At 39.5% G+C, this 27090-nt stretch overlaps 1 long non-coding RNA gene across 1 annotated transcript; it reads left to right on the top strand.

Moving 5' to 3' along the window:
- Positions 1-174: 174 nt before the first annotated feature.
- LOC120440866 lies at positions 175-25213 on the top strand. Its single transcript, XR_005613583.1, has 5 exons — positions 175-356; positions 14538-14649; positions 23529-23638; positions 24520-24600; positions 24843-25213. It is a non-coding gene; the product is annotated as an uncharacterized LOC120440866 (long non-coding RNA).
- The last annotated feature ends 1877 nt before the right edge of the window (positions 25214-27090 follow it).

Genomic DNA, 27090 nt, shown 5'->3' with positions numbered 1-27090 from the left:
CAGGCAGTAATGCAGGAATTACTGTCATGGTGATGAGAGAGCTGAGCTAAAAAGTAAAACTTTCGATTTACCAATCAATGCCTCAAGCTTCAGCTATGATCTTGAGATCTGGGTAATAATTGAAATAGTAAAGTACAAATACAAGTGACTGAAATGAGCTTCCCCTGTAGGGTGGCTGGGATCAGCCAGCTGAGATGGGTTGGCATCTTCAAGGATGCCTCCTAGGTGGATCCATTCAGAGATTCTTTCGGCATGCCCAACTGGGAGGAGATCCTGGAGTATACCCAGAACCTGGTGTAGAGGTATATCTGTTCTGGACTGGGATTACCTCAGAATCCACTAACAAGAACCGTACGGTGAGAGAAAACCTTGCTTAAGGCTGCTATCACTGCAACCCAATTTCAGAAAAGTGGAAGAAAATAGAGGGATGGATGATTAAGATTTCATTCACTAACAATTAGTTCAGACAGTAGTATGTAGATGTTGTGCCCATAACAAAATCCCACAAAACTACTCTGACAAATTCATTTTACAGGTGTACGATAATAACATAGGACTTTTTTTTGTGAATGCAATCCTGTTTTTGCACCAAACTGCCTCGGAAAGGTCAACAGGTGCAATTAGGTGGACAGCAGCTGTAAGCTATTCTTTCTGTCATAATGGCTTATACCTGTGCATAGCTAAATGATTAGCTTCCCATTACATTGCTACACGTCTCTACTATGCAAGAAAAAATCATTTGTAAAAAAAAAAACAGTAAAAAAACCAAAAAACACACATTTTAGCACAGCGAGCTATGTAACACACATTTGCATCAGCAATGCATCCCCTGAAACTCTCTCTCTCTCTCACACACACAAACACACACACACACATACAAAAAAGGCAGATGTCAGATGAGCAGGATGATCAATAGCCTTTTATTGCTTTACCAGGCTGGGAGCGAGAGTCCATGTTTAGGCACTAATGCACTTAGTACTCAATCAATACGAAGAGGTGCTCATTTGGATGAAGGTGAGAGAGATGATACTTTTATTTTAGGTTTCTCCCATAGCTAGCAAATAACTGGGGAACAGGAATGTAAGAATCATATTTTAAAATTACAGCAAGTGATATTAGAGATGTTGGTGGTGTCCTTCAGTCCAGGCAGAAAAAGAAAAGCTTTTAAAAACGGCACACAGATGGACGACTGTGGACCTAAAGAAAAAAGACAGCCCTGTGTGAGAATGATAATAGAAAATGGAAAATGCACCATAGGAGAGGGATATTGGAAAGAAGATTGAAGCTGAGTAAGAGGCTAGGTAAAATGCAGGGTGCAAAGATATATGTGGCGCGGAGGAATGAGAAGAAGGATGCATGGTGGTGCACTGGAATAGTTCTGCAACGTGAAATTTCCAATTTATCAAAAAACCTGTAAAACAAATAAAAAAAAATGTCATGCTGTCAATTAACTTTAATTTTTGGTGTGAAAGCGTGCTGTAAATTTTATATGTGTTAACATAGGCATACATTTGGTGTAAGGTTGAATTTTGAGGCTTACTGGAGACAGAAGGAGTCAAGTACAAGTCAAAGCTGAACAGCATGATACTGGAGCAAACTGGATGAAGTGCAGTTGGGTGACAATCTGAGAGACAGGAAGGATGACACTTATAGATTGAGGACACTGCTTCCTGCTGTTTGCCATAAAATGATGAAGAGGTGGAAAAAAGATCTTTGTCCTGCCCGCATTGTTTCCGTTTAACCTCCACAAACAGGTAAACTACCTGCGGAGACTCGGTTAGAAAGCCATTAGCCTCTGACAAACTGAGGGCTAATTGCTGCCACAGGGGAATGCAGAAGGGGGAGGGTTCAATGTACAAGGCCAAGAAAACGCCATGAAATCCATCAAGCAGCATCATGCTTCACAAGGACAGGAGGCAGTTTTGAGAGAATGTAATAGAGGCTGAAAAAGCACATTATTAAAATCAGAAGAGGATATGCCATGACCGCAGTAATGACTTATCTTAGTTTTTTATCAGCAGTGGAAATGTAGAATCAATACAATCATTTTAATTGTGTACTATGCTACAGGAAATCTAACAGCGAGCCTACTAAACAGATTAGCATTTCTGAGAGAGTGCTTTACTTATTTAGCTTTGCACTCCTATCTACACGGACTCTGATAGAAGTGCCCACCCACATCTTCCTACAAACACAAAACACACTTCTGGAATCTGTTATCTGCAGTTATCTCTGAGCCAAATCCGGACAATGAGAATTATGTACAAAATAGGACAAATAACATTGCAGTTTAATAACGGAGTGAGCTGGCTGTGGTCCTGATACCTTATATAGAAGGTAAGGTCTGTTAACAAGGCTTTATTAGTATAAAATGGTTTTGAGCATGTTGATAGGCCCGATTGTTTTGGTTTTACACACATTATACAAAGCTCCAGGTGAGCAATGAAGCAGTCAGTTGCAGGATGCAGACTCCACGTAACGCAGCAACCTAACAATTCTCTATCAGAGACGCAGAGATTTTTAAATGCAATACTAAGGCTTAGAGTCTAGTGAAATTAGTAGTTCTAAATTTATTATGCTCTTGAGGTTGAGCCGGTTTGAAACTTCAAACAAGGTTTTCCCACAGCCCTCCTTCCTGCATAGGGTTCCTAAAATTTTAAGACATCTTTCTTTCATGCAGAAGCTCTCAGGCCTCCAGCGTTTTAGACACTGACGTCAGCAAAATGCAAGTAATCTCCTAAAACTGGGTCATATTCAAATATTTCTCTGGAATTGGCAACAATTGCTGGATGAAAAGTCATTGTTTTCCTGGCTTTTGATATTGTCATTCTCTTTCTGCTAAATGCATGTTTACAGTACATTTAGGCTCTATAGAAGGATTCATAGTACAATATAATGCTGGTAAAGTTTGTTACGACTAGAGAAAAATAGATCCTGCAGTTGGAAACTCTAAAAACTCTAAAAACAAATGTAAATGATCTCAAATAAAAAAAAGGTTAAACTGTAGAAATGATTTAAAACGCATTTACAATCTTCCAGTGTCTTGTAATAATATGTACGGTAAAATCATATATATTTTCAAAGTTTCAGCAAAATGAAAAATGTTCAGCAATTCAAGTCACAAATTGAAATTCTTACCAAGAGGTGCACGTAACTTTTAAAATCTGGTCATAACTGTAAAAGGTTGGGGATATAACCAAACTCTGAATTCAATTTATCAGAACATTATGAAAGATAAATACTGTAAAACACTCTGAAAGCTCAACAGAAATGCAGGAGTTCAACAGTAGATTCCAACATATGGTTTTCTAGCTTTGTGTTCTTTATTCATCTTAAAATGAGGTTCTGTATTACAAGGAGAGTTAATCTGGCTCTGCCGTTGGATTCCCACCAATTTACAGCCACCACATATGTGAGTGGGTGGGCTGTCTGTATATCCTATGGTATTTATGAACATGCACTACATACATTAAGATTGTGGTTTGTGATGCCTCCTGCAGTTTTTGATTGAAATACCAACACGTCTTCATTTTTATATACAGGCAGCACAATTGTCACGTACATGCAGAAATACAGCTTACATTTATCTCTCTGCTCTTAAATATGTAAGTACTTTTTAAACCTCCTGTGAAACTGTGCAAAAGAGCAAAAATACAACCACAGTGGTGATGGATTAAGAGCTGATCATAGCTTGAATGTTTTCCATCCACCCATGGCTGTGCAAATGTTTTGGACACTCACTCACACACTCACCCACGTTCCCTTTTGTCTGTGAGGAACCTGAAAAAGAACTGAATTTAAACTAAACGGTTAATTTTTTATGCATTAACCACTCCCCACGCACCCCTCCCTTCTTTTCTTCTTTAAGACTTGAATATAAATGAGCAGAGAGTTTCTATAGAAGTGAGTTAAAAGATGGTTTTGGTATAAAAATTTATAAGAAAAACAAGATTAAAAAAACCAAATAACAATAAGCAAGGACTCCTATCCATTTACTCTCAAGTCTAAAATAAATAAAAAAATTCATTAAGACAAGTGCAGTATATTCAGAATGAAATGAACCATTAAAGGCAAGTATGAAACTGCAGAAAATTACCTTTGTCTTTTTCGGTCAGCGATGAGAACCGAGCTGTTATGGCTGAAAAGACTTTATTGGAAATGTCACTGGACAGAAAAGACCCGGGCTTCTGTGATTATGTCCAGCGAGTGCTTCACATGGTTGTCCATTGATTAGTTTGCACAGTGTGAGCATAGAAGTCACAAAATTCGTCTTTAAAAAGACAGTTAAAAATGTGCAGTGCGAGTTAACATGCTTTTGTCATTCTTTTAACACGCTTTCAAAATTTTACCTGCTAGCATGCTACACTAGTCACAACTGATGCACTGTCAAAAATGTTTCAGGTGGAAATGAATTGTTTAGCTCACCATACTAAACCAAAAACCCCACAAAAAGTTTAAACTGAAAGCAGATATAGATGTACTGCAACGTACTGGACACACCTTATTTAAGGGGTTTTCTGTAATACAGAACTAAAGAAACAAAAGTGGCCAACGATTTTCTTCTTGCCATTAGAGACATTCCAAACACACACACGGGACTGTAACTTGAAACGGTTTTTAATTAACAAATGGGCCTTGTCCAAAGTTATGTGGTGCAATGCAATTTTACGACTTTTTAATGTGTCTGAGACATCAGACGCGTCGGTATGAAACAAACAACCCTTTGACTCTTGCAGTCATCCATATAATGAGATGGAGAAACAACATCAATTAAGACATTTTCAGTCAATGTGTAAAACTTCAATAACGCGGAGTTCCCTTGAGTACAGTCTAAAACCAAAGGTTCTGATGAAACTGGCTCTTATCAGACCAACTCCAGAAAACAGTTACAAATGATGGGGAGGATAATTTTATTAACAATATTAACAATCAACTGTTTAGAGAAGCCTGCATCAATCTGACCTTCATGGTTGAATTCCTGAGGGAGACTGATAAGAAGCAGAGAAGTGCTTGCATTAAGAAACACAAAGAATGGGCATTAGACCAAACAAAATATGTGATTAGGTCTGATTGGTTTTGGTTCCAGTATTTGTGAATACTGAGAAATAGATGTGCATGTGTGATTCCCATTGTGAAGCATGGAGGAGGTGGTGTGCTGCTGTGGGAATGCTTTGTGGGTGATTTATCTGGAAAGAAATGCAACAGTTAAACAGCGAGTACACCAAACAAAAGCTGTAGCATTTAGTTTTTTAATTTTTATTTTTCAAACACATTGACATAAATGTAGCTCTGTAGGGCTTCTTGGCAATAAAAGAAGTGATGGAGTATTGTGTGATAGCCTGAGATGGAGGAGTTTGACTGACAGTGGATGAAACAGGAGCCAGTGAGGGCTCAGCATGTAGGGACTTAAACAGTGATAAAAAAGCACTCCAGGTGAGGTCAAGATGTTTGGCAGTGTATCAAGTGTACAAAGGTCTTATCACTGCAAAAATAAGTAAATAACTGAAACAAACTTTGTTTTATTTTTCACATTTTGGCTTCACAAACAGCATGATATAAATAGTAGCTGCATAGCAAGTACTAAAATCACTGCTAGTAGCAGTGATGCTAGCACAGACGCATGTGGAAGCAGACTGCTTGAGACCAGCATTAAAAGCATGGAAATGAAAATGGTACGAATTTGCAGTTTGCAGAGGATAGTGGGAATGAAGGGAGCATGAGGCTGGTTGGTTAGGAAAGTGTTTTAAAATGAACAACACGAGCTCTATGCCATTTGCAAAAAAGAAAAAAGTCTGTTCTCTGAGTCCAGGAAAAAACACACAAAAAGCAAACACACAGAAAAACACCGTGGGCATGAAGCACGTTAAAAATGGATTTCAAGCTCAGGTACAATAGATATAAAAAAAACAACATATGACAATTTTTTAAAGCATTTAAACACTTTGGATGCGTGTGTCCTTTTTTTCTTATTGTGGAAAATAATTGATGCTGTCATATCTGCCAGAGTAGCCAAAACCCAAAACAGCCAATGACTGCAGGGGTTTTCTATGCAGCGTATGAGTGAGCTCTGTGCCGGAGGTCAGATAAGAGCTTTGAGTATAAAATAGACTGGCAGGTACGGACATGATAAAGATTCACCACTCCAGTCATGGCATGCTCCCACACACAGCTGCACATTTCGTCCAAAATGAAAAGAGATGGAACTCCATTAAAAGATTTTACTGTGCTTGCTGTGCTAGATTATATAAGAACTGAAGGCAGCATATTCAAATTAGAATTCTTTTGGATGTTATCTTGAAAAAGGCCTTTCTCTTAAACACCCTCATGTGACGGTGCATCTGTGATGCTTGGGTGCGAACGTGGAAAGCTTCCTAAATCTGTGGCAATGCTCCATTGATTCCCTTGATTGTGCAGTTTTTCTGACGACAGAGTAGGGGGTATTAATTAGTCAAATCCTCATGGAGGACCATATGAACTATACAGCAAAGCCAACAAAAACAGAATGGAGCTAAAATTATCCGCTGGCAGCTTTGATAATCATTGTGTAACATTGGTGAGGTCCTGGACTACGGAAGGATAACATTCACTTTCAGAACTGAGGATACGGCATTAAAAAATTACAACATTTGCAGATGTATCATGTGACAACTGGTGATCATATGCTTTTGTCAACCATTTAGGACTTAGAAATGATGGACTTGAAGAACTAATGGAACTCTCTCAAACTCCAAAAATGCATTTGTACAATCATAATGGCACATAAAACAATTTATTTGGACAAAAGAGACGAAAAAGATCAAAGGAACGTTATTTGGTGAAAGATGTAACATTTTTGGACTGAAAGAGCTTTTGGCTTCAGTCAAGATAGTACTCGTTTCAGGTACAGAGCAGGAACAAGGCTTTTCATAGATTAGCATAATCTGCAGCTCCAGCAAATCACCCTTTCTCACTTCCATCAGGTCCTATACTACACACTCATTCTTCTCGGTCCTAGTTCAACCCCATTCTGTATGTGAGCTCACATACTAGGAAAGGACAGAGAACTTCCTGACACCTAAGAGTAAAATAGGTGGGACGGAAAGGGGCTCAGAGCTCTTTAAATGTGTACACGGCAGCACAAATAGAGAGGAAAGCACAGTCTTTTTAATACCATTTTCTGCTACATAATGTTGATGATCATTTAGGAGGGTGAAGATGAGCATGACGATAGTGTTATGATGATTAATTCATCAGGCCAGTGAATGTAAAAATACCCCACTTAGAAGCACTATATGCTATCGAGTGGTTTAATGCTTTTTGGTGCCTAATATTTTGTGATTATTTTGTTCAGTGCATTAAAGTATTCACAGTGCTTCCCTCATTCCACATTTTGTCATTTTACAGCCTTATTCCAAAATGGATTCAATTCATTTTTCACCTCAGAATTCTACACACAATACCTCATGATGACAAAGTGTAAAAAAGCTTGGTTGAAATTCTTACTTTATAAAAAATAAAAAACAAAACTATAACATGCACATAAGTATTCACAGTCTTTGCTCAATACTTTGTTCAAGCACCTCTGGCAACAATTACAGCCTCATGTCTTTTTGAGTATGATGTTACAAGCTTGGCCAGTTTTTGCCATTCTTCTTTGCAGTGATCACGGAGAAGCTTGGCTACAAGATGAACAGCCACAAGGAGCGGCATCCTCCATGAACAAGGAGACTAGAAGCCAAGATTAAGGTAGCATGGAGGGAAGAGGGAACTATAGGAGCTGCAGAAATGTGCGATGAAGAAATGCGTGCCTGGGAAGTACAGCAAGCTGCCCATACCTGAGGCCTTGGAGACATAGCAATACTGCAAGAGCATCTGGGAGAAGGATGAAACCTATAACAGGAATGCTCAGTGGCTAATGGATCTAAGAGTAGATCCCAGCAACCTCCCTGAACAAGATCCAGTGACTATCACAGTGACAGACATCCAACAAAGAGTCTCCAGTATGAAAGCTGGACAACACCAGGCCCTGACATGATTCACGCCAACTGGCTGAAGACGCTGACTGCACTCCATGAGCATTTGGCAGCACAAATGAGCCAGCTGCTAATTGATGAGAGACACCCGGAATGTCTAACTGAAGGCCGGACAGTCCTGATCAATATATAGCACAATTCCAGGAGAGAAAGCGATGGATAGATAGTAGGACAGATGGACATGGAAAAAAAAGACTTGAAATATATATATATGTGTGTGTGTGTGTGTGTGTGTGTGTGTATGCCACACTGAAGTCCCCAACTCCTAATGGGAGATGCCACCAAAGGTGGTTGACAACAACAGGGTAAAGTCCTGTGGGACGTCGAATCTCACACAGACAAACAGCTGCTGGCCAACCAACCATAGTGGTGGAAAAACTGCAGTTGTGATAGATGTGGCAATCCCAGCAGACAGCACCATTACCAACATCAGTGTCAGTGGCTGAAGGAACAATTGGACCAGATGTGAAAGGCAAAGTCCTAAGCTGTCCCAGTGATAATAGGAGCACTGGGTGCTGTAACCTTTAACCTGAAAGAGCAACATCAGAGCTCACTGTCCAGAGCTGATGACACACATACGAACCCCCAGGGAGCGAGAGGGAGATTTTCTATTTATCCATATATAAAAAAAACGAATATGATGCCTTTGTTGAGTTTTTCCATACCTTAAACAAATAACACCGGTGAAATAAAGGAATTTAGTCAACCTCATTTTTACACAAGGAAATGATATCAATATCTCTAAATCTTCCTATTGTCTATTAATGTGCAGCAGAAGGAAACAGGCTTGTACTCCAGTGTGTATTTTTGGTTTCTAGTCAGTATATGGGTAAAGGTTCTTGTGCAGAGTAAAGCATCTGTCCTCCATCTGCATTACCTGATATTTCAAGTCACTGATGAGTTTGTTCTAATAAGTAATATTGCTTTGTGGCAGGTGCTGAGTAATTCAGTTTTCTGTCTAGCAGAGCAAATGGCATGGCTCAGGCCTATAATTAATAAATTTAGAGAGCAACATTGAGACCTCAAAGAAACCGACCTTTAATTAGACTAGGTATTGAGCGGACAAGCCATATATTAAATTAGTGAAAAAAGTAGTTATCTGAAATTAGTGAAGCTATCTAAATGAAAGATAGTGGTTTTAATTATTTATTTCCCATGTCATGTTTGACACTTTATGTGAGATGGTGTGACTCATAATTTCATGTCTTTCTTTCACTTTCCATGTCCATCTGTCCCACTATCTATCCATCGCTTTCTCTCCTTGCATTGTGCTTGCAAGATGGGTTGATAGAGGCATGCATTATTCATCTGTGTGTCCTTTCTGTCATTGCAAAGTTGAGCTCTGAGCAGAGGGGTGCAAAGCAGAACTACAATCAATCAACAAGGGTCTGACACTCACCACAATGGGATATATTGAGATGGTCTGATGGTCTTTTCACACCAGCAACAGTTTAAGTTCATTGGTATTCTGCTCCTTTCCAGTGAAATCCCCAAAACACCTGCTTCAGAAAAAAAAAACCCTGACTGCTTCTCCACAGTGATGACAAGAATGTGGTCAAAATACTGCAAGTATGAGAGGCACTCTAAGAATCTACAGACAGCTGTGTTTGTCAAGCTGATTTTGACATAATACTAGATTGAATGTCATGTTATTAGGATTTGTATTTTTATCCAAAACCTTTCAGACTCTATGTCATGTCGACTGACACCTGTTTATGAGTTGATACATGTCAGACTCTTATCTCTCCTTCAGGCAGCCTGTTACACTCCATTACTCTGTTTTTTATTTATAAAAATGATACCCAAAATAAAAAGCACAAAGTCTCACTGTTATAAACAATAATATGACGACATATTATAATAAATTTAGCAGTCTAAGTACTGGTATTAGGACAAAATATGAAGGCTGATGGTACGCTGAACAGCATCATGCTTAAAAACCCCGGGGTAGTAAACTGCCATGCCAAGATGAAGGTATAATATTTATTTTGCATAAACTCCATTTAAGGAAATATTTTTTATTGCTTTCTTCAGATTTTATTTATTCAGTTCCTGTGCCCCCCGAGGACAAAGGCAGACTGTCTGTACATGACTGTCACCAAAATCCCAGAAAAGTCTGTGATAATTGGAGAGCATATGACAATGAGCCACTTGGAATTGCCAGTTTTATTTGGGATGCATTTTGCTTGAGCTTATCAGCGATATATTCATCTGCACTGGCAAATTTGTTTATGTGTGTGGCTGATTGCCTGGAAACTCAATAGCCAAATAGCATTACAGATTACCCCATGGACAATTGTAAGGGTGGTCATAAATCATTTCATTTTGATGGTCAGCTGTGTTTATTTGATGGGTTAAATCAAATGTAAGATGGAGCGTGGAGAAATGAGGAAGAGGCAAAAGGAAAACAGAACTGAAGGGCAACACACCTTAGGAAGGTCTCTTTGCTGCTGAATGTGTACTACTACTTCTCTATCTGTTAATGTTTAACTTCAAATTTTCTTTTGGTATCTATGAGAGGAATAACAGCTGTGGAACTACAACTAATGAATATGTGGCTCTGAGAAACATTACTCTCGTTAAAATGATGTCTTGCTCAAATTAACTGGAGGAAAAGATTAAACAGTTGTCTCTTTATTGGAGTTATTCCCAGTGAGTACGTTCTAATTCAGTTAAGCAGTGCCAGTACCAACAACCTCCACGTGTACCGTCCTTGTACCAAATGTAGTTATGCATTCCTTACATGCTATTAAAGCAGGAACAGAAACTGTACAATTAAAGAGCTTGAAAGCCAGTATCGGATATGACCACCTTTAATATTCAACACAGCCTGAACTCTCTTAGGCAGCTTTCTTGTGTTCAGGAATAGTTCTTCAGGCTTTTTGAAGGTCATTCAAAGCTGTTCTTTAGATTTTGGATGCTTTTGCATCATTCTCTGTCATGTGTCTCCATGAACCCACACTGTTTCAGTCATTTTAGATCCAGGCTCTGGTGAGGACAAACCATTACTGTGTTCCACTGTGTGCTGTTCTATCCAGCTATTGCTAAGATGCTTTCCAGATCTTTTCTGTGTTAATAATTACATCAGTTTTGACAAGATCTCCAAAGTTGCTGAAATCCTGCTGCAAAGCATGGCTGAGCCTCTGCCGTGTTTCATACATGGCTGCAGAAACTTAGTGTTGTGCTTGTCACCAAACTTCCTCCATACATATTGATATCAGTTTCAACCTAAGAATTTTACATTTGGATTCATTACTCCATAAAACCTGCGAACCTGATTTTAGGCCTGACACTTTTTTTTTTGTCCTCTACTTGTCCAATTTCCTCAGTTTTTTCTAAGAACACATTATAAACTATGCTGAGATACCCTGTGTCATGGTCCGTAGTCCCTGCTGGGCGACCTGTCGCGGCCATGAATGTTTTGTTGTTGTTTCCCCCCCGTCCCTCGTTTCCACTCGTGTCAGTTGGTGTGGGTGGGTACGGGAGTTTTCCGGAGACATCAGGCCTGCAGAGTTTCCTGCCCTTAAGCCAGCCACACCTGAAAGTTAATGACACTCACCTGTTGCTGATCAGCCTCATCTGAAGAGCTACTTAACAGCGGAGCTGAGCTTCAGTCGACGTTGGATCGTTGCGAGAAAACAGTCAGTCCCCAGCTAGTGTGTGATAGTGTTCGAGTGGAGCAGCTTGTGTTTATTTTCCAGAGTGTTGCGTAAACAAGAGGAGGAAGGGGAGCACGTTGTACATAGACACTGAAGGGAAAAGAAGATCACCACGAACACTGGAGAAGTCACATCATGGGATTGGGGAGGGAGCGCACAAAAAGAGAAACACTCACGGAGGATTTTTGTTCTTGTTGTCATTTTATTCACTATAAATAAATGCACTTTTTTCTGCACAGGAAGTCCTGCATTTGGGTCCTGCTTTCACAACCATGACACTGGATTTTAGGCTAATAGGCTTACCTTGTTACCTCAAAAATGCTATTTTGTGATATTTTACATGTACGAAATCCAAAAGATAACAAATAATTCAAACATCTAGAATAGGAAGCTCAGGGAAAGCAGAGCAAGGGAAATACACAGCAATGTGGATGGTGCGACAAGAGGAGACTCAGACAAAATATACACAAGATAACACAGGGAACAGTAACATAAGCTGAAACTAATCAAGGACAACAAGACAAGGGAAGTAAAACTAAATGCAACAACTGTCAAAATAAAACAGGAACACCTGACACAGAGATGAAGACTTGACAACACAATGTAAGAAAAAAAAAACACACAGGAGAAGCTAGATTAAAGTGAAACACACAACGGAGTAAATGCAAATGACAAAAATTAAACCAAGGATACAAAAATCAAAACAGTGCCTCCAAAACGCAGGACCATGACATGCAGTGGCAACTAAACAGGAAATGCCTAAAGCAAAAAGGGATGGCTAAAAACTCATGTGCACAAATGCAAATCAATTTGTCTAAAAAAAAAAGAAAGACTAAAGCCAAAATGTAATTACGAATTGCAAACAAAAGGGTTGTAATGCGGAATTGGTCCTCTAAACTCTCATCTGTTCCCTATTTATCAGAAAAGTCAATTTCATGGCTAATAGGTTCATTACTGTGGTCATGCTTGAAGGGATTCTCAGATAAAACTCACTCAGGAGTTGAGAACTAAGCCTCTGGAGAGCAGGTCTTAATAAGGTTCCCTATCTGTCTCACAGCTTCTCTTTCTCATGGCAGCATTAAAGGGAAGTTAAACTTTGACCCTTTTCTTCATACAACTTCTGTAGTTGGTCCATTGTGATTGCTGTATGTGGAGCGGCTCCAAACGAGAAATCTCCTTGTGTAGAAAAGAGCACAGATTTGCCTCAGCTGCTCAATTCACTACAGACAATTTATCTCCTGTTCAGGGGGAGAGAGTTTCTGCAAAGGTCCAGCTAGACAAGATGGGTCTGTGCTGCATACTAATGACAGTCAACTGTTTCTACCACACAGCCTTGTCATCCTGCATTCCAGCCATGTTCTCATGCTGTCACGCTGCGGTGCAGATGGAGCGCTTTATGAGGCGCTGCATCGCGGTCTGCTTTGCTACAGCACGTGCAATGCTCCGACTTAAATTCCTTATTCTCAGGTAGATAAGCCCAGACCAAACACATAATGTTGTTGTGTGTTTTTTTTTTTAGTTTAACATGTTATCCCCTAAAATCCTGATTTTCTAAAATGGGATAGTTGATGAATGTGAAATCCTTCAGTCGCTAGCTGCACTTGAACCTGCTTATTTCCACACACATGTGGAAGGTGCATTAACTCCACGTGCTTTCTCAAAAAAAAAGCCAAAAAACAAAGAAAAAAATCACAGCTCATTTTCATTTGCAATTACTGTTTTAGAATCCATCTTTTAAACAGACATTTATTAAGTCCGCACTTACTGTGTGTGCATAACTTGTCTGGGCAAGGCTTTTTCATCTATCCTAATGCTCAAGTGTAATATCCATCATAAAGCTCTGGGCTTATCCTAATGAAGGTTAAATAATCCACTCCTTTGTTCCCAAACAGATTAGTTTCTCATTTTTTCCTCACTGCTTACATGTAGATCCTCTCTTCTTGCTTTTTTGTTGTTAACATCATCATTCAAGGACACACGCATGTCTAGTTATACCGGTACCTCCAGATATGCGTATGTCAACGGATGCAACTAATGGAGTTTGTAATCTTGCAGTCCGAGTGAACAAATGAGCAGTGTTTCATGCGTGTGCAAGCTATTTGTCTGAGCAAGATTAGTGGCACTATTTAATACAGCATAACTGACCGGCCTCACCAGTCTCTATTGATTTTCAATTCAAGTGGAAGATAGATCCTTAGAAGAGGGATGGAGTTAATATCTCTAGCTGCCGGTAAAAGAGAATTAAATGCATCTAAGCGCCTAAAACTGTTCGCAAGACTTCAACATGAAGAGGTGAGTTGACAGAGTTGGAATCAATATCTTACACATTTACTCTGGCTGTAATATCTGACCGGTGTTTGAGGGCAAACGAAAATCAGCAAGAGGTCAAGAGTTTTATGAAAACTGAACCTTCTGCTGTATAAACAAGAGCACGCTCTAAGAGTTTGCACTCCTTATCAAAACAGCAATCAGCTCTATAAATAGCTTCTACAGACGGTGCTGGCCAATTATTTATGAATAATAATGGAATGACTTGCATGGAGACGTGTCACAGTTCAAAATAACATCATCCATCTTTCCTTCCATCTCGGCTCTTATTGCCCAAGGGGAAGTGGTGGGAGTGGGGGTATAAGATGGTGGGAGGGGGCGGGGGTTGTAGCGTGAGAGGGGGAGAGACCTGCAAAACGCAAGGATCTGTCATTGTTTGCAATGTGTGAGGTGAATGACTGCCTGGAGTAGGAAGTAGAGGCTCCAGAAATAGCAAGAAATCACGTGTTATCTTATAGAGTGCTTCAAAAAAAAATGTGAAAGTATTTTAGGTTTAAGTGTATATCAATGTATAGTTTATCTTTTTCATGTTTCACAGTGTAAACAAGAAGGTGAATGAGGGAAATGAGGTTCCAGCGTTCAGCCACGTGTGAATAGATTCCTCATTCTTCATCCCCGAACAAGTGCCGCGCTACAACAACAGCGAGACGGTAATGTAATCAGTATGTCTCTGTCTATCAACAAGGCTATGCAGAACTCATATTAGCAAGTAAATAATATTATTTAGTAAGAAAAGCAATGGTGATAACAACTCCACGTGAACATAATTTCATCATTTAATGTCTAACTGCAGCAGTTTATTGCAGCACGCCTGTCATTAAAAGTGCTTTCTAAAGGATGCTCGTTCTGAGTATAATGACCAGAGCCACCGAGGCGTATCACATTCGGGGAATTGAACAAGCTTGGGCCATCATCAAACATTACTCAGCATCAATGTTCAGTTCAGTGTATATACAAACCATTGCTGCACATAAAAGAAGTCTGTGTCATCTATTTTTAGTGCCGCCTTATTTGCATGAAACACATTTGCATGGATCAATGTATTTATATATGTATATAATAATGCTGCTGAATAATATGGAGCAGTAAAAAAACAAACAAACTTTAAGATACCTACACAACATCCACCATGCAGTCTGTCAGGAACCCAGTGAAGGACACCTCAACAACTACGAATCCCTAGAAGCTCCAACTTAATCCTAAACATGGTAACCAGTGGTTCACTGCATAATCTCTATTATTTGCTGAACTCCTTTAGTGTGGGATCCTGCAGTTGCCTGACACAGGCAGGGATAATCTGTTCTTGATTTTTAGTCACACTTCATCCTTCCATCAGTCCTGCATGTGAAAGACACGTAAATAAGGGCAATGCCCCCCTGAGCTCTCCATGACTTTTCTGGGTCACGATGACAAGAGCCAAAACTGAGTCTACATATTTTTATCTACAGTTCATGTCTTGCATGACAATATGGCTTTCAGTGTCTGTCAGTCCTTCTTTTTGTTGGCACATGTGCATGGTATTCTCTGTCTGCCATCAGAGAGATCAAATCAAAAGTCCTAAATAGATGACCTTACACTGGCCCAAATAACACTGATCCACATATCTCTCTCATACAGACAGACATTATTGAACGGTGATAAACTAGCCTTGGGGTGATAAAAAAGCAAAAAAATAGGTCAAATTATTCCTAAGCAAGAATGCTTAGGTTAACGAGGACATATTCATCCCTGGACAAAACATGTTCTTGATTGTAGGGCTGGAAATATTTGGGAAGCTCAATCCAATTACAACTCTTGTTAGACTGTTCAATTCCTTTATTCGTTCGTGAACTCAAAATTGATCCTCTATTCATTAAACAGAAAAAGGGAACTAATTTTAGAGTCTTACTTGAGTAGTTCATCAAACAATGTCGGCTGCCAGCTAAGTGTTTTCTTGATTTTTTTTTCTTTAATTAAAAAGGCTACCAGGCATTATTTGGAAGCATGTTGAAGCCTTCTATTGAAGTGTGTTTACGTGTTTTTTTGTAAAATAGAAAGTGTTCTGTGTATCCTGCAGTAAGTTTTGTGTTGTTACGTTATTATCATAGGCTAAATTATATTCTTTGCTAGATGAAACCTGACTGAAATGAACTGTTTCAGTTACTGCTGGCTGGGTGACTCATTTGCAATTGCTGGATTTTGTTAGATGCAATTGCATCCCTAGTCATCCACGTCAACTATTATAATAGTTAAAAATCACTGAAAAGTGCAGCAGCATTTTTCCGTAGCCTAACAGAACCTTTCTAACCACAAAACTAGAATTCTAGTCTTCATCATGAAATTGAGGAGCAAATTAAAGAGAGACCAAATTAATGTAATTAAAAATAACACCAAATAACGACTTCATTAGAAACTGAAAAGCTCCCATATCCACTGATCCCTGCTGAAAACTCTGAGCTAGAACAGATGTTCAGGAAAAAGACTCAAACTTTGTGGGGCATTGATATAGCACATCACTTCTGCATTCATTTTGTTGAAAGCACGTGTCACCAGAGCGCTGCTGTTCCTGAATGGTGGCAGCGCTACTCTCTGCGGTCTGAAACTCAGCTGTGTTCATGCAGAAAGTGCTTGCTGTATCGGTTAAATATGCTAGTTTTGACACTAGACGCTAACTAAAAAGGACAGTCTGAAAGACTTAAGTGAGGTTAATCAATATTCTCTTAACTCTGTTTTATTTTGAGTAAACTTTGAAATATTACTGAGGCCAGAATAAGTGGCATCCATGCAAAGTGATCATTCATGCTGCCACAAAGTAGTTTATAACAGCTTTGTTCGATGCAGGCATAGATGACAGCACCTCCTCTTTGCTGCCTACACTTAGTGTTTTCTTGTAAATGAAAAATCTCCACCACCTGCTACAGTAAAGCAAGCCAGCAGCCTCTAAACCAGGCCCAAACACACATCTCCTGGTCTTCTGAGTGTGTAGGCGGACAAACTCCTTTCCACTTGGTAACTGCAAGAATGTCCCCCTTCGTGTGTGAATTTCAGTACTTCCTTCTGCACAAAGCCTCTTATCTATGAATGTCATTAGAATACATGAGCATTACGTGTCTAACGCTATGTGTATTTGTTCCAAACTGTTTGGTACAACATGTTCGACTAGGTTCAGTATCCCTCAGAATTTAGAGGACTGTCAGAGTAGTCTATTTATGTAAAATACGCTTGCCTCCAAAATGCTAATCTTAGAAGACTGTCACCAGCCCTCTCGTGCTAATAGGGTTTATATTATAAAACTGGGAAAATAGGATTTTTATTATTCTTGTGCGTTAACTCTCACCGCACACTTTAATGTGCCTCCCTGCCTGGGCAGAACCTGCAGATTTCTCATCTCACATTGTATGGGTCAATTGTCAGGCCATAATGTGGAGCTCACAGTGATGAAAAAAATATGATTTTAAAATGTCTTTCATTCTTGAATAGTGGAAGCTGAGTGCCAGCAAGCGAAACGGACTGAATAGCACAACCATTATCTTACTGTAACAGCTGACTTTTGTGCTCTATAGTGTTTCTTCTACAAGATTTATGCCAGTAAAGAGCAATCATTACATTACAGCATTATCTTTTGAGTAAAGTAACTTGTTAAAGCACTCTTGGATTACAAAAATTAAACATCCGTTGCATTTTGCGTGTCCTTAAAAGTATTTTTACTTATTTCCAAAACTCCTTGAAAATCCCATGTGTCATGTCCATAAAAAAAGAAAATCTGTATGTTTGATCTGAATACTGATGCCACTTTTCAGCCTCCATCTTTGTGTTACAAACTTTGTCCAACATGTTAAAAATCACCTCTGTGAACTTACTAAAAAACAAACAACCCCCAAAAAGCTGGTGGACTAAGAACACAAATTGATTTTATTATTATCATTGTAACAAAAAGTTTGATTTGGAAATCTCTGGCTGTGTTCCACAGTGTATCTTTTGTCCTGCCTCTCTCCCCTCAACCCCAACCAGCTCCGACCAGGTGCAGATGACCTCCCGGTGCAACATAAATAAAACTGAATTTGCAATTTATATAATACAATATAAATATTTGTTATCCCTCCAATACAATATTGCATACAAAATATTGTGATACTATGCTATATTGACCCCCCCCCCCCTCATTTTCCACAGCATGTACAGCATATTGTAAGTTTATCTGTGATTGTAACTTCATCTCAATACATAGTAAGCTGAGCTGTGTGCTCCACCACAACAAGCCTGTTAATGTTCCCAGGACAGTTAGCCAAACTAAAAGGGAGCCACTGTGGTTTCTGAGCTGTGGGCAGCAGCCTCACTACAAGTGTTGTCGTGCTGAACTGACCTTACATGTATTTCTTTGATACCTGAACCAAATCTCCTTAGGAACAAACACTTACTGTCAGAGGTGTCGTTTCCCAGCAGGCAAGGTAGGCATCTGCTTGGCTCCCCAAGCCTGTGAGGGGCCAAGAGGGCTAATAGACTTTAACCTACCAACCGTGGCAATGTGCAAAGTTTGCAGTGACCTGACCTTCCTAGGGGAGTCCCACTTAACTCATTCCCATTTCCAGTGGTGTTAATGATTTGAAACCCTATGACTGATGCCAGTCAATTAAAGTTTGGATGACTTTTCATTTGTGGGGTGAAAAAAGATGAAGAAAAAAGGGAAAGAGAAAACAGCAAATAATAATGATTAACTATAATGTTAGATAACTAAATACTGCTTATCTGTAACATAAATGCCACTAGATTCACACTATTTCATTTGTTTGCTTTGAAATGTAACATTAAGTTAAATTATCCAGCAGAACAGCCTGGTGTGTCCCTCTCTGCTAGCTACCATGTGACAGTTACTTTGCATAGCTAGCAGGCTAAAACAAGCTAGTAATAGTTATATTATTAGCACTTTGTAACTAGTTAGCTTAGTTTTGGGCATTGTTATCGAAATGATCTCTGCCATTTCTAGAGTAATGTTTTACCTGCTGTTTGGTAGGACACCAGTAATGGAGTGATTGGATAATATTTTTTTGTAGTTAACTGATGAAAGATGTTTCTGACAGAGCTAAAAGTCAGGCTGTGAATGCAAATTTATAAAATTTAGATGAATTTAGACACATACTCTAAGTTCCTGTGGAGTATTGGTGTAGATTATTGTGTTAAATGTGCAGTGTGGTGTACATATGTTTTTATATTTCCATACCAGTCAGAACAGGCTCCAGTACACAAGTTTAATAACCTGTATTGGAACTATATCATTACATGTATCATATGAAAAGGAAATAGTAAACACTGAATAGTGAACGCTATATCCAAGAAGAATATTCCAAAGTTCAGTTTAAGAAATTCTAATTATATATATCATCAAACTGTGTATTTGATGATATTTATTTACCCTGATATTAAAAATGTATATATTAATATGGTGCCAATAATGCAGATATGTATGCATATTACTGTAAATAACTGGGCCATTGCTACATTTTCTAAATGCATTTTCTAATTATATCACAACAATAAAGTTATTGAAAATTTTTTGACCACAACAACAGTGAAGAGAAAATCTGGCAGGCAGCCATGTGACAAGGAGTTGGAGGAAGACAGGAATGTTGCAGGGAAAAGTAACTTATTTTAAAACTTACCTAGTTATCATATTGTTAAACTACAAAGTGCTTCGTTACTCATGACAAAAAAAGGTAATCTGAGTACTCAAAGTGCATAATACCATACGATGTAATTTATATAATAAATAATTCAGTGCAAGACGCTAGTTGGATAATGTGCAGATGACTATGATTATGCATAAGATAAATTACATGTAATGTTTTATGTGTGGTATGTGATGTTTTGCATATTAAAAAAAGACATCTACTTAAGCGTCATCAGTTTTTAATAAAACCAGATGATCATTTCTTTAAAAAATTATTAGTCGTTTTAAATGATAGGTTTCTAAAATGCAATATTATGTAACTCTCAATACTTAAAACACACAGAAGAGAAAATTGTAGGAACTGTTACATCCCTAATCAACATCGCATCATTGACCACAGTGCAGTGCAGATGCAGCACAAAAGTGAAGCGGAGACAGACAGAGATAGACAGACAGATCTAAGGGAGGGCACAGAAAGGATGCAATGAAAAAGAGTGTGAGAAAACATCAGTGCTACAATACAGTATTCGTAAATTTAGAAACGTTAAAACAAATACGATTATGCAACTGACACTGTGGGATTTGATTGCATAAAAAGTCAAAGACAGAGGAGGCAGAAGCACAGTTGTTTAAGTGCTATGTGCTTCAAAGACTAGATCTGAGGAAAGAGTGGGAGCGAATGTATCCACCCTCTTAAAAAATGACACCTTGTTTTAATGCAGACAGATGGCCTGACATCATCCATCCTGACCATTTTTTCCTTGCGTTTTCTTCCACATGCCCAACCTTGCACTGGACTGACAGGGCCCTGTTGCTTGCCATCTGCTTGCCATGTTTGGCACCATGGCATGTATTTCCTTTTTGAGATCTTTCCTGTTGCGGGGCACCATCAATTACTCACTCTGCCACTCCTTCCATAAAGACAGCTTATCATTTCATTTTTAATCAGTTCAGTTTCTTATTCATTGTCATACATATTCTTAACTCTAGAGTAAATCGATCTGGGCACAAGGCAATGTAAAAAGACACTTAGAATCAGTTGTTAGATGTTTGTTTTGCTAATGTTTCTGGTAAATTTTGTCTGGAGCCAAGCAGAATCCAGTCTCATCCAAAGAGCAAAAGAAATTTCAATCAATTTGTCAAGTGGAACGAAAATCTACTCTGTCTGTTTAATGATACGAAGCTCCTTTTTACAGGGCCCACTAAACAGCCTGTTTGCAAGCCCTGTGCCTTCTTGGCTTTTCACATCCAGCATTTAGATGCCGCCAAGAACCTCGCTCTGCATCCAACACAGTCGGAGAATCAGTTTTAGAGCTATCATCACCGTACTATTAGCTTAAAGGTTTTTTGTGTGACATCATGTGCACATTGCTTGAGAGTTGTCTGCCACATTTAAAAGTGACACAATCACTGGTCACAGGGGGAAAATGTAGATTCCCTGATTGGTTCTAGGAGTTTGGTGTTTGTTGTTAGGGGCGCTAAGAAGGTGCTGCATGATTATGACACCCAGTAGGTCACAGAAGATCTCAGAAAAACATCTAAAGAACTGCAGCTCCCACTTGGCTCAGTTGATGTTGTGTTCGTGATTCAACAATAAGAAAGAAACTGGGCAAAAAGGGAGAGCTCCGAGGTCAAAACCACTGCTTGTCTCACATTTCCCAAAACACATCAAATGATCCCCAAAACATTTGGATAAATTTTCTGTGGACTGTTGGAACAAAATTTGAACTTTTGGACAGTTTGATTTCGGTTACATCTAGCATAAAAGTAACACAGCACTTCATAAAAAGAACATCATAGCAACAGTCAAACATGGTGGCAGTAGTGTGATGGTCTGGGGCTGCTTTGCTGCTTCAGGACCTGGATGCTCAGTGTAAATGATGGAACCATGAATTCTGCTCTCTAAAAAAAACGCTGAAGGAAGCATCAGTTTTTGCCTTGAAGGTCAACCAGAGTCGGGTTATATAGTAGGACAATGATCTGAAACATACCAGCAAGTCCACTTTTGAATGGCTCAAATAAATACATAAATAAATAAAACGAAGTACGGATTTAAATCCAATTGAGCTGCTTTGGCATGACAATAAACATGCTCAAACCCTCCAATATCACTGAATTACAACAATTCTGCAAAGGAGAGTGGGCCAAAATTCCTCCACAGTGATGTGAAAGACTCATTGCCAGTTATTGCAAATGCTTGATTGCAGTTCTCGATGCCAAGTGTGAGACAACCAGTTACTAGCTTTAGTGAACAATGATTTTTTCACACAGGGGTGGTAGGTCTGTGTAGCTTTTTCCCTTTAATACATGAAAACATCATTTAAAAACTACATTTTGTATTTATTCAGGTTATCTTTGTCTATTATTAAAATGTGTTTGATGGATCTGAAACATGTAAGCCTATGTTATTCACACATTCCACAATAACTGGAATTTTTTTCAAATGCTATCTGAAATCATTTTAAATGGAGAGGGTAATAAGACAATAAACCCTAGTATTTATATGCAAGTGATGTCACTTGCTTTTTCTTTCCATTAAAATAATATGACCCACATATTCAGGCTCAGCCCAACTTGCTAGTTTATAAAAAGAGCAAGAAATGATATTACTAGGGCAATAGAGACAGTGACTGTAGGAAGGACCCCTGCTGGAGTGCCATTTACCTGGAATCACTAAGATAGATGGATAGATAGATTCTTTGTTTTCTTGTTTTTTTTTTTTTTTTTTTTTTTTAAGTGACAGTCATTTCACCCACCGCTATTTTACACCATCACCCACTCAATTAAATTCCCAAGTCACCCTCCCTGGATTTCTGCCTGGATAAAGTACGATCAATTTGCATTCTGCTGAGATGAGTAAGCTTCCTCCATGCAGACAGCAAGACTTATTCATAGTGGAGGCAAACATCTCTTAATGGAAAATGATAGCTAAATAATAAACCCCACAGAGATGTCTGAATAATATTCTAGGTTCTTCCTACTTTTTGAATGAACTAGTGCACAATTTCCTGTGACACTACCGGATGAAACTGTTGGATCACAGACTACAATTAAGCGCACGAAACAGGATGTGCATGTTAGAGTGCAAGCGGATGAGTCAGTCACTATGTCATGTAATGATGTACTGATTATATAGAAATATTTTGGCAGTCCACTTTAACGTGACTAATAGCAAAACATAGGGAAAAAAACAGCATCAAAATTAATAGCATCTTAAAAGAACAGACCGGACACCTACAAGCGAAAACACTTCAGTCACACACATCTGAGTGTTATTAAACTACGTGCTTTGACAGTGAGAAGTGCAGACAGTATTGACCAGCCCTGTCACCTTGACCCTGTGCCAGACAATCAAGGGCAGGAGCCCAGTATGCACACAGACAGGGCCCATACCCTACAGCTGCCACCCACGCAGACTGTCACACTCCTAAGCAGCAGTCATCTCAGTGAAACATGGGAGACTGGACTGAAATGCACCTGGTGTCACTGATGCTCTAAAAAGGCTAAATACTCTGCAGTGACACTGCAGTAATTCTGTGCAAGATAAATCGTCCACGCCACACCCGTCAGAGGTCGAGATCCATCCATCCCAAAATAAAATAAAGAACTCAATTCACAGCTAACGTCGTCTTTGCAGTAAGCAGCGGAAGATGAGCAGCCTGAATTTTACCCTATTTATATATAATTGACATCTATTTCATCCCATTCACACAGTCAAGAAGTAGGAGGAGTGAGAGCTGTCTTCATCCTTTTTTTTTGCACACATTGAGAACCTTTACATCTTGTCTTATGGATTAGAGGTTAGGTCGATTTTAATTCTTTACTTTTATATGATTGATAGGAGCCTTCACCAGCTTCACTCACTTGCTTCCTTGCTTTCACCAGACGAGCGGACATGCAGCCATGATACCATCCCTGCTGAGGCGTTCGGATCGGCATGTGGATTATGAACTGAGTCTAAGGAGGAGCCGAGATGCTGCGAAGATCCCCAAATGGTATGGCATATGCAGACACAAAGGCTCTGATCTTCGTGCAACAATGGCTTGAGGGAGGCCTTATTGGTAGCAGGTGAAGAAGATGGGCACATCCTGGCTGACAGAGCCAAGGGAGTAGGCCATTAGTGGCGAACCGCTGACAAGAGTGGCCTCAATGACAAGCGGTGACTTGGCACAAGGCAAAAGCTAGCAGTACCTAATTATCGTTAGGCCCTACTAAGGAAAGCGAGAAAGAAGAAAGTATGCAAAGGCACAAGAAAGGGCAGGAGCAAAAATGGGAAATTCAAGGGAGAGAAGCACAGCAAAAAGGCTTGTGCCATACTGCCTGTGTCTACAAGGTGTAATATTGGAACCCTTCCCTGCAGGCAGTAGATTTTATTTATGAGGCACTTACAGTAAATGTAATTGAGAAAACAATTTCGAAGAGACAGAGTTGAAGGAGAGAAGAAGAGAAGAAAAGGACAAAAGTAAATTCCAACGTCCTTAGTGTTTTTTGCTTGGGGCTTGACCACAGAGCAGTCCTCTTTGGCCTCGGTCCAAGTGTACCTTTGCAAAAGAAGGTACACATTAAAAAAGAAGGTGAAAGGAAAATAGTTCTCACATCCTCCTCGAGATTGATGACGAACAGGTGAACACGAGCCTGAATCTTATGGGTAGTGAAATCGTGTCTTTTCCCAGTTATTGAACAGTTTTATTGTTCTGGCGTGTGTTATGCTGTGGCGCTTAATGAAGAGCTTCAATAAAAGCTGTGATTTAATCTTTTTTATTTAATTTTTTTTTACAGCTATTACTCAACGGTTGAATATACAGGTGCCACCATTGTGTAATCTTTGTCTTCCTCTCTCTCTCACTCTGTCATTTTGTGTCTCTCTCTGTCATAGTCAATCACCTGTCCTTCCCTGCTGTGCATAGATATGACCTTGGTACTCTGCCTGTGATTTGCAGTCCGGACGATGCAGCAGGTCAGTAGGGTTATAACCATAAAGTTGTAACTAGGTGAGGTCAACTGTTTAACTTTGAGCAAGAAATTGGCGATTGTCCATCGAGTTTCTTCAATCCCCAATAGGCTCCGCAAATGCTGACGCCTGGGACGCATTCCTTGCTTTTTTTCTGCTGAACTGTGACCTCGTCACTGTTCTCTGTCACTGAGAATAACAGCTTTTTTTCCATCAGCCCCTCAGAAGTTGTCCATTTCCTGTTGCAGCATAACATCTGTTTACGTTAGCAATGTCAAAGAGTGTTGACCAAGGCGTGGGAACGCAAGGCGATGCATGCGGGACCCCCACGCGCTCACAGGGAGGTACGAGTGCAGTGAGAGCCTGAATCTTGGGGGAAGCACGTACAGGCAAACCACACACATTCTGCAGATAAACACGCAGATGCACACGTTCAGGCTCCTCCCTGCAGGCAGGCGGCCATCAGAGCAACGCAGTGCTTGTCATCTCAGCGTTTCATCAGGCCAAGCTGCTGCCCTTGGGAAATATGGCTTTTTTCTTAAGCAGCCACTCTATATGAGCAAGCAGCTAAAGGACTTCAGTAACCAATTTGTTGTCACTGACTATTTAGTAACTGGTTTGGGGGATTTTTTTTGAATAGTCCATGCTTTGAATACACATCAGGACAAATTGATTATTTTTCAAGCATGCTTTGTGCAAAGGACATCTCAGCCCCAGAGGCTTGAAGTCGGTCTGCACACGTCTTTGTGTCTGTTTTATTGTGTTTGTGTTATTACAAAAAAGCAAAAACAAAACAGAATTCAAACAACTATTAATCCCTGTAGGTGCATTTTTTAAGCAGCTTGCTCTACATAGAACATAGTAACATTCAAAAACATAACACTAAGTGACACTGCCAGTGCCCGAATGTTGTCGATGCCTTTGGCTTTCTGACTAACAACTAATACAAATCCAAATTTCTGTGCTCACTAGCCATCGGAGACCCACCACAGAGGGAAGTCCTTGTTTGAAACACACAGACAACAAAGATCATTAGACTCTGAAGGCCACAGCAACACTGGGTATCTTTGCTCGTTAGGAAGGGATGGAAAACATGTATACGATGTCATCTTTCCGAAAGGGATGATCACGAATATCATGTAAACATAACACTGCTCCAAAAATTTAAAAAACACTTTGAAAAACACATCAGATCTCAATGGGAAAAAGAAATCATAATGAGTATCTATACTGGTATGGACAATATGTAAGAAATGAATGGATGCCAAACTGTTTGATGGAAATGAAGATTATCATCATACAGAGGGCTGAATTCAAAGGCAACACTGAAATGTAAAAAATAAATAAATAAAAAAATGCTTGTATGCATGCCTGACAACACCGGAGCATGCTCCTAATGAGATGACGGATGGTGTCCTGGGGGATATCCTGCCAGATCTGGGCCAGAGCATTACTGAACTCCTGGACAGTCTGAGATTCAACTTGTTGGAGTCGGATGGACGCAAACATAATGTCCCAGAGGTGTTTTATTAGATTTAGTGTGAGGGCTGGTCCCTGGTATCAGTTCCTTCATCCTCCATGAATTGCCTTGATGGACGGCCACATGAGGGAATTCTTGTGAACCCAGGACCCACTCCACTGCACTAAGGTTCTAACAATGGGTCCAGGGATGTCATCCTAATACCTAATGGCAGCCAGGGTGCTGTTGCCTAGCCTGTAGAGGTTTGTATCTGATCTGTAAAAGACCTTCTACAGCCCTGTCAGGGACCTCCAACTATAAGTCAAAGTCTTGTTTTTAATACAGACTGATTTTTCAAGAATCAACTATTGAGCATCAATATCATGAGAAATTTCATAGCTTAAGTATGAACTCTGCATTAATTTCGATTACCGTATTTTTCAGACCATAAGACGCACCGGATTATGAAGCGCATTAAGCAAAACAAAACAGATAAGTCAAACTTCACGCAACACATTCTTCTTGCTTCTTCCACTTCCGTACCATTGATTCATTAATGTTGAATTCTCTCGCAGCTGCTCTATTCCCATGTTTTTGCAGTATATTAATGACTAACCTCGTATTGTGGATGGATTATCTCAGTTGTTCTCCTGACTGAAGTTTGGTCTGTTTACAGCATTATGCCATGCTATTGCATTTGTCCCTAACCATCAGGAACCCTCGCATTAACTTTTATCGAGTGGAAAAAAGTTAGCGTTCATCCTCCTGCTTTACTGTTATGCTAACATAGCTGTATCACTAGCGATCACGTAGCACATCTTTATATTCCAGCTAGCCCAACTTCAGTAACCCTACAAACGTCACTGCTGTTTAGTTTTCTGTCTGCATTTATGTCGGAAGTGATAGCAGAGCTGTACATTTGAATTTTTTCAGAAATCTCTCTCTCAGAACATGCTATATCATGTTTAATTGGAAACTATCGAGCTAACTTTCTGCTAAGTTCTAAATTGAATTTAATAAATTCTGTTTTCATGGAT

The sequence above is a fragment of the Oreochromis aureus genome, linkage group 7 (genome assembly GCF_013358895.1).
Source record: "Oreochromis aureus strain Israel breed Guangdong linkage group 7, ZZ_aureus, whole genome shotgun sequence".
Taxonomy (NCBI): Eukaryota; Metazoa; Chordata; class Actinopteri; order Cichliformes; family Cichlidae; genus Oreochromis; species Oreochromis aureus.
Note: the sequence above shows the minus strand (reverse complement) of the source record. Positions and strands in the feature narration are given on the sequence as shown.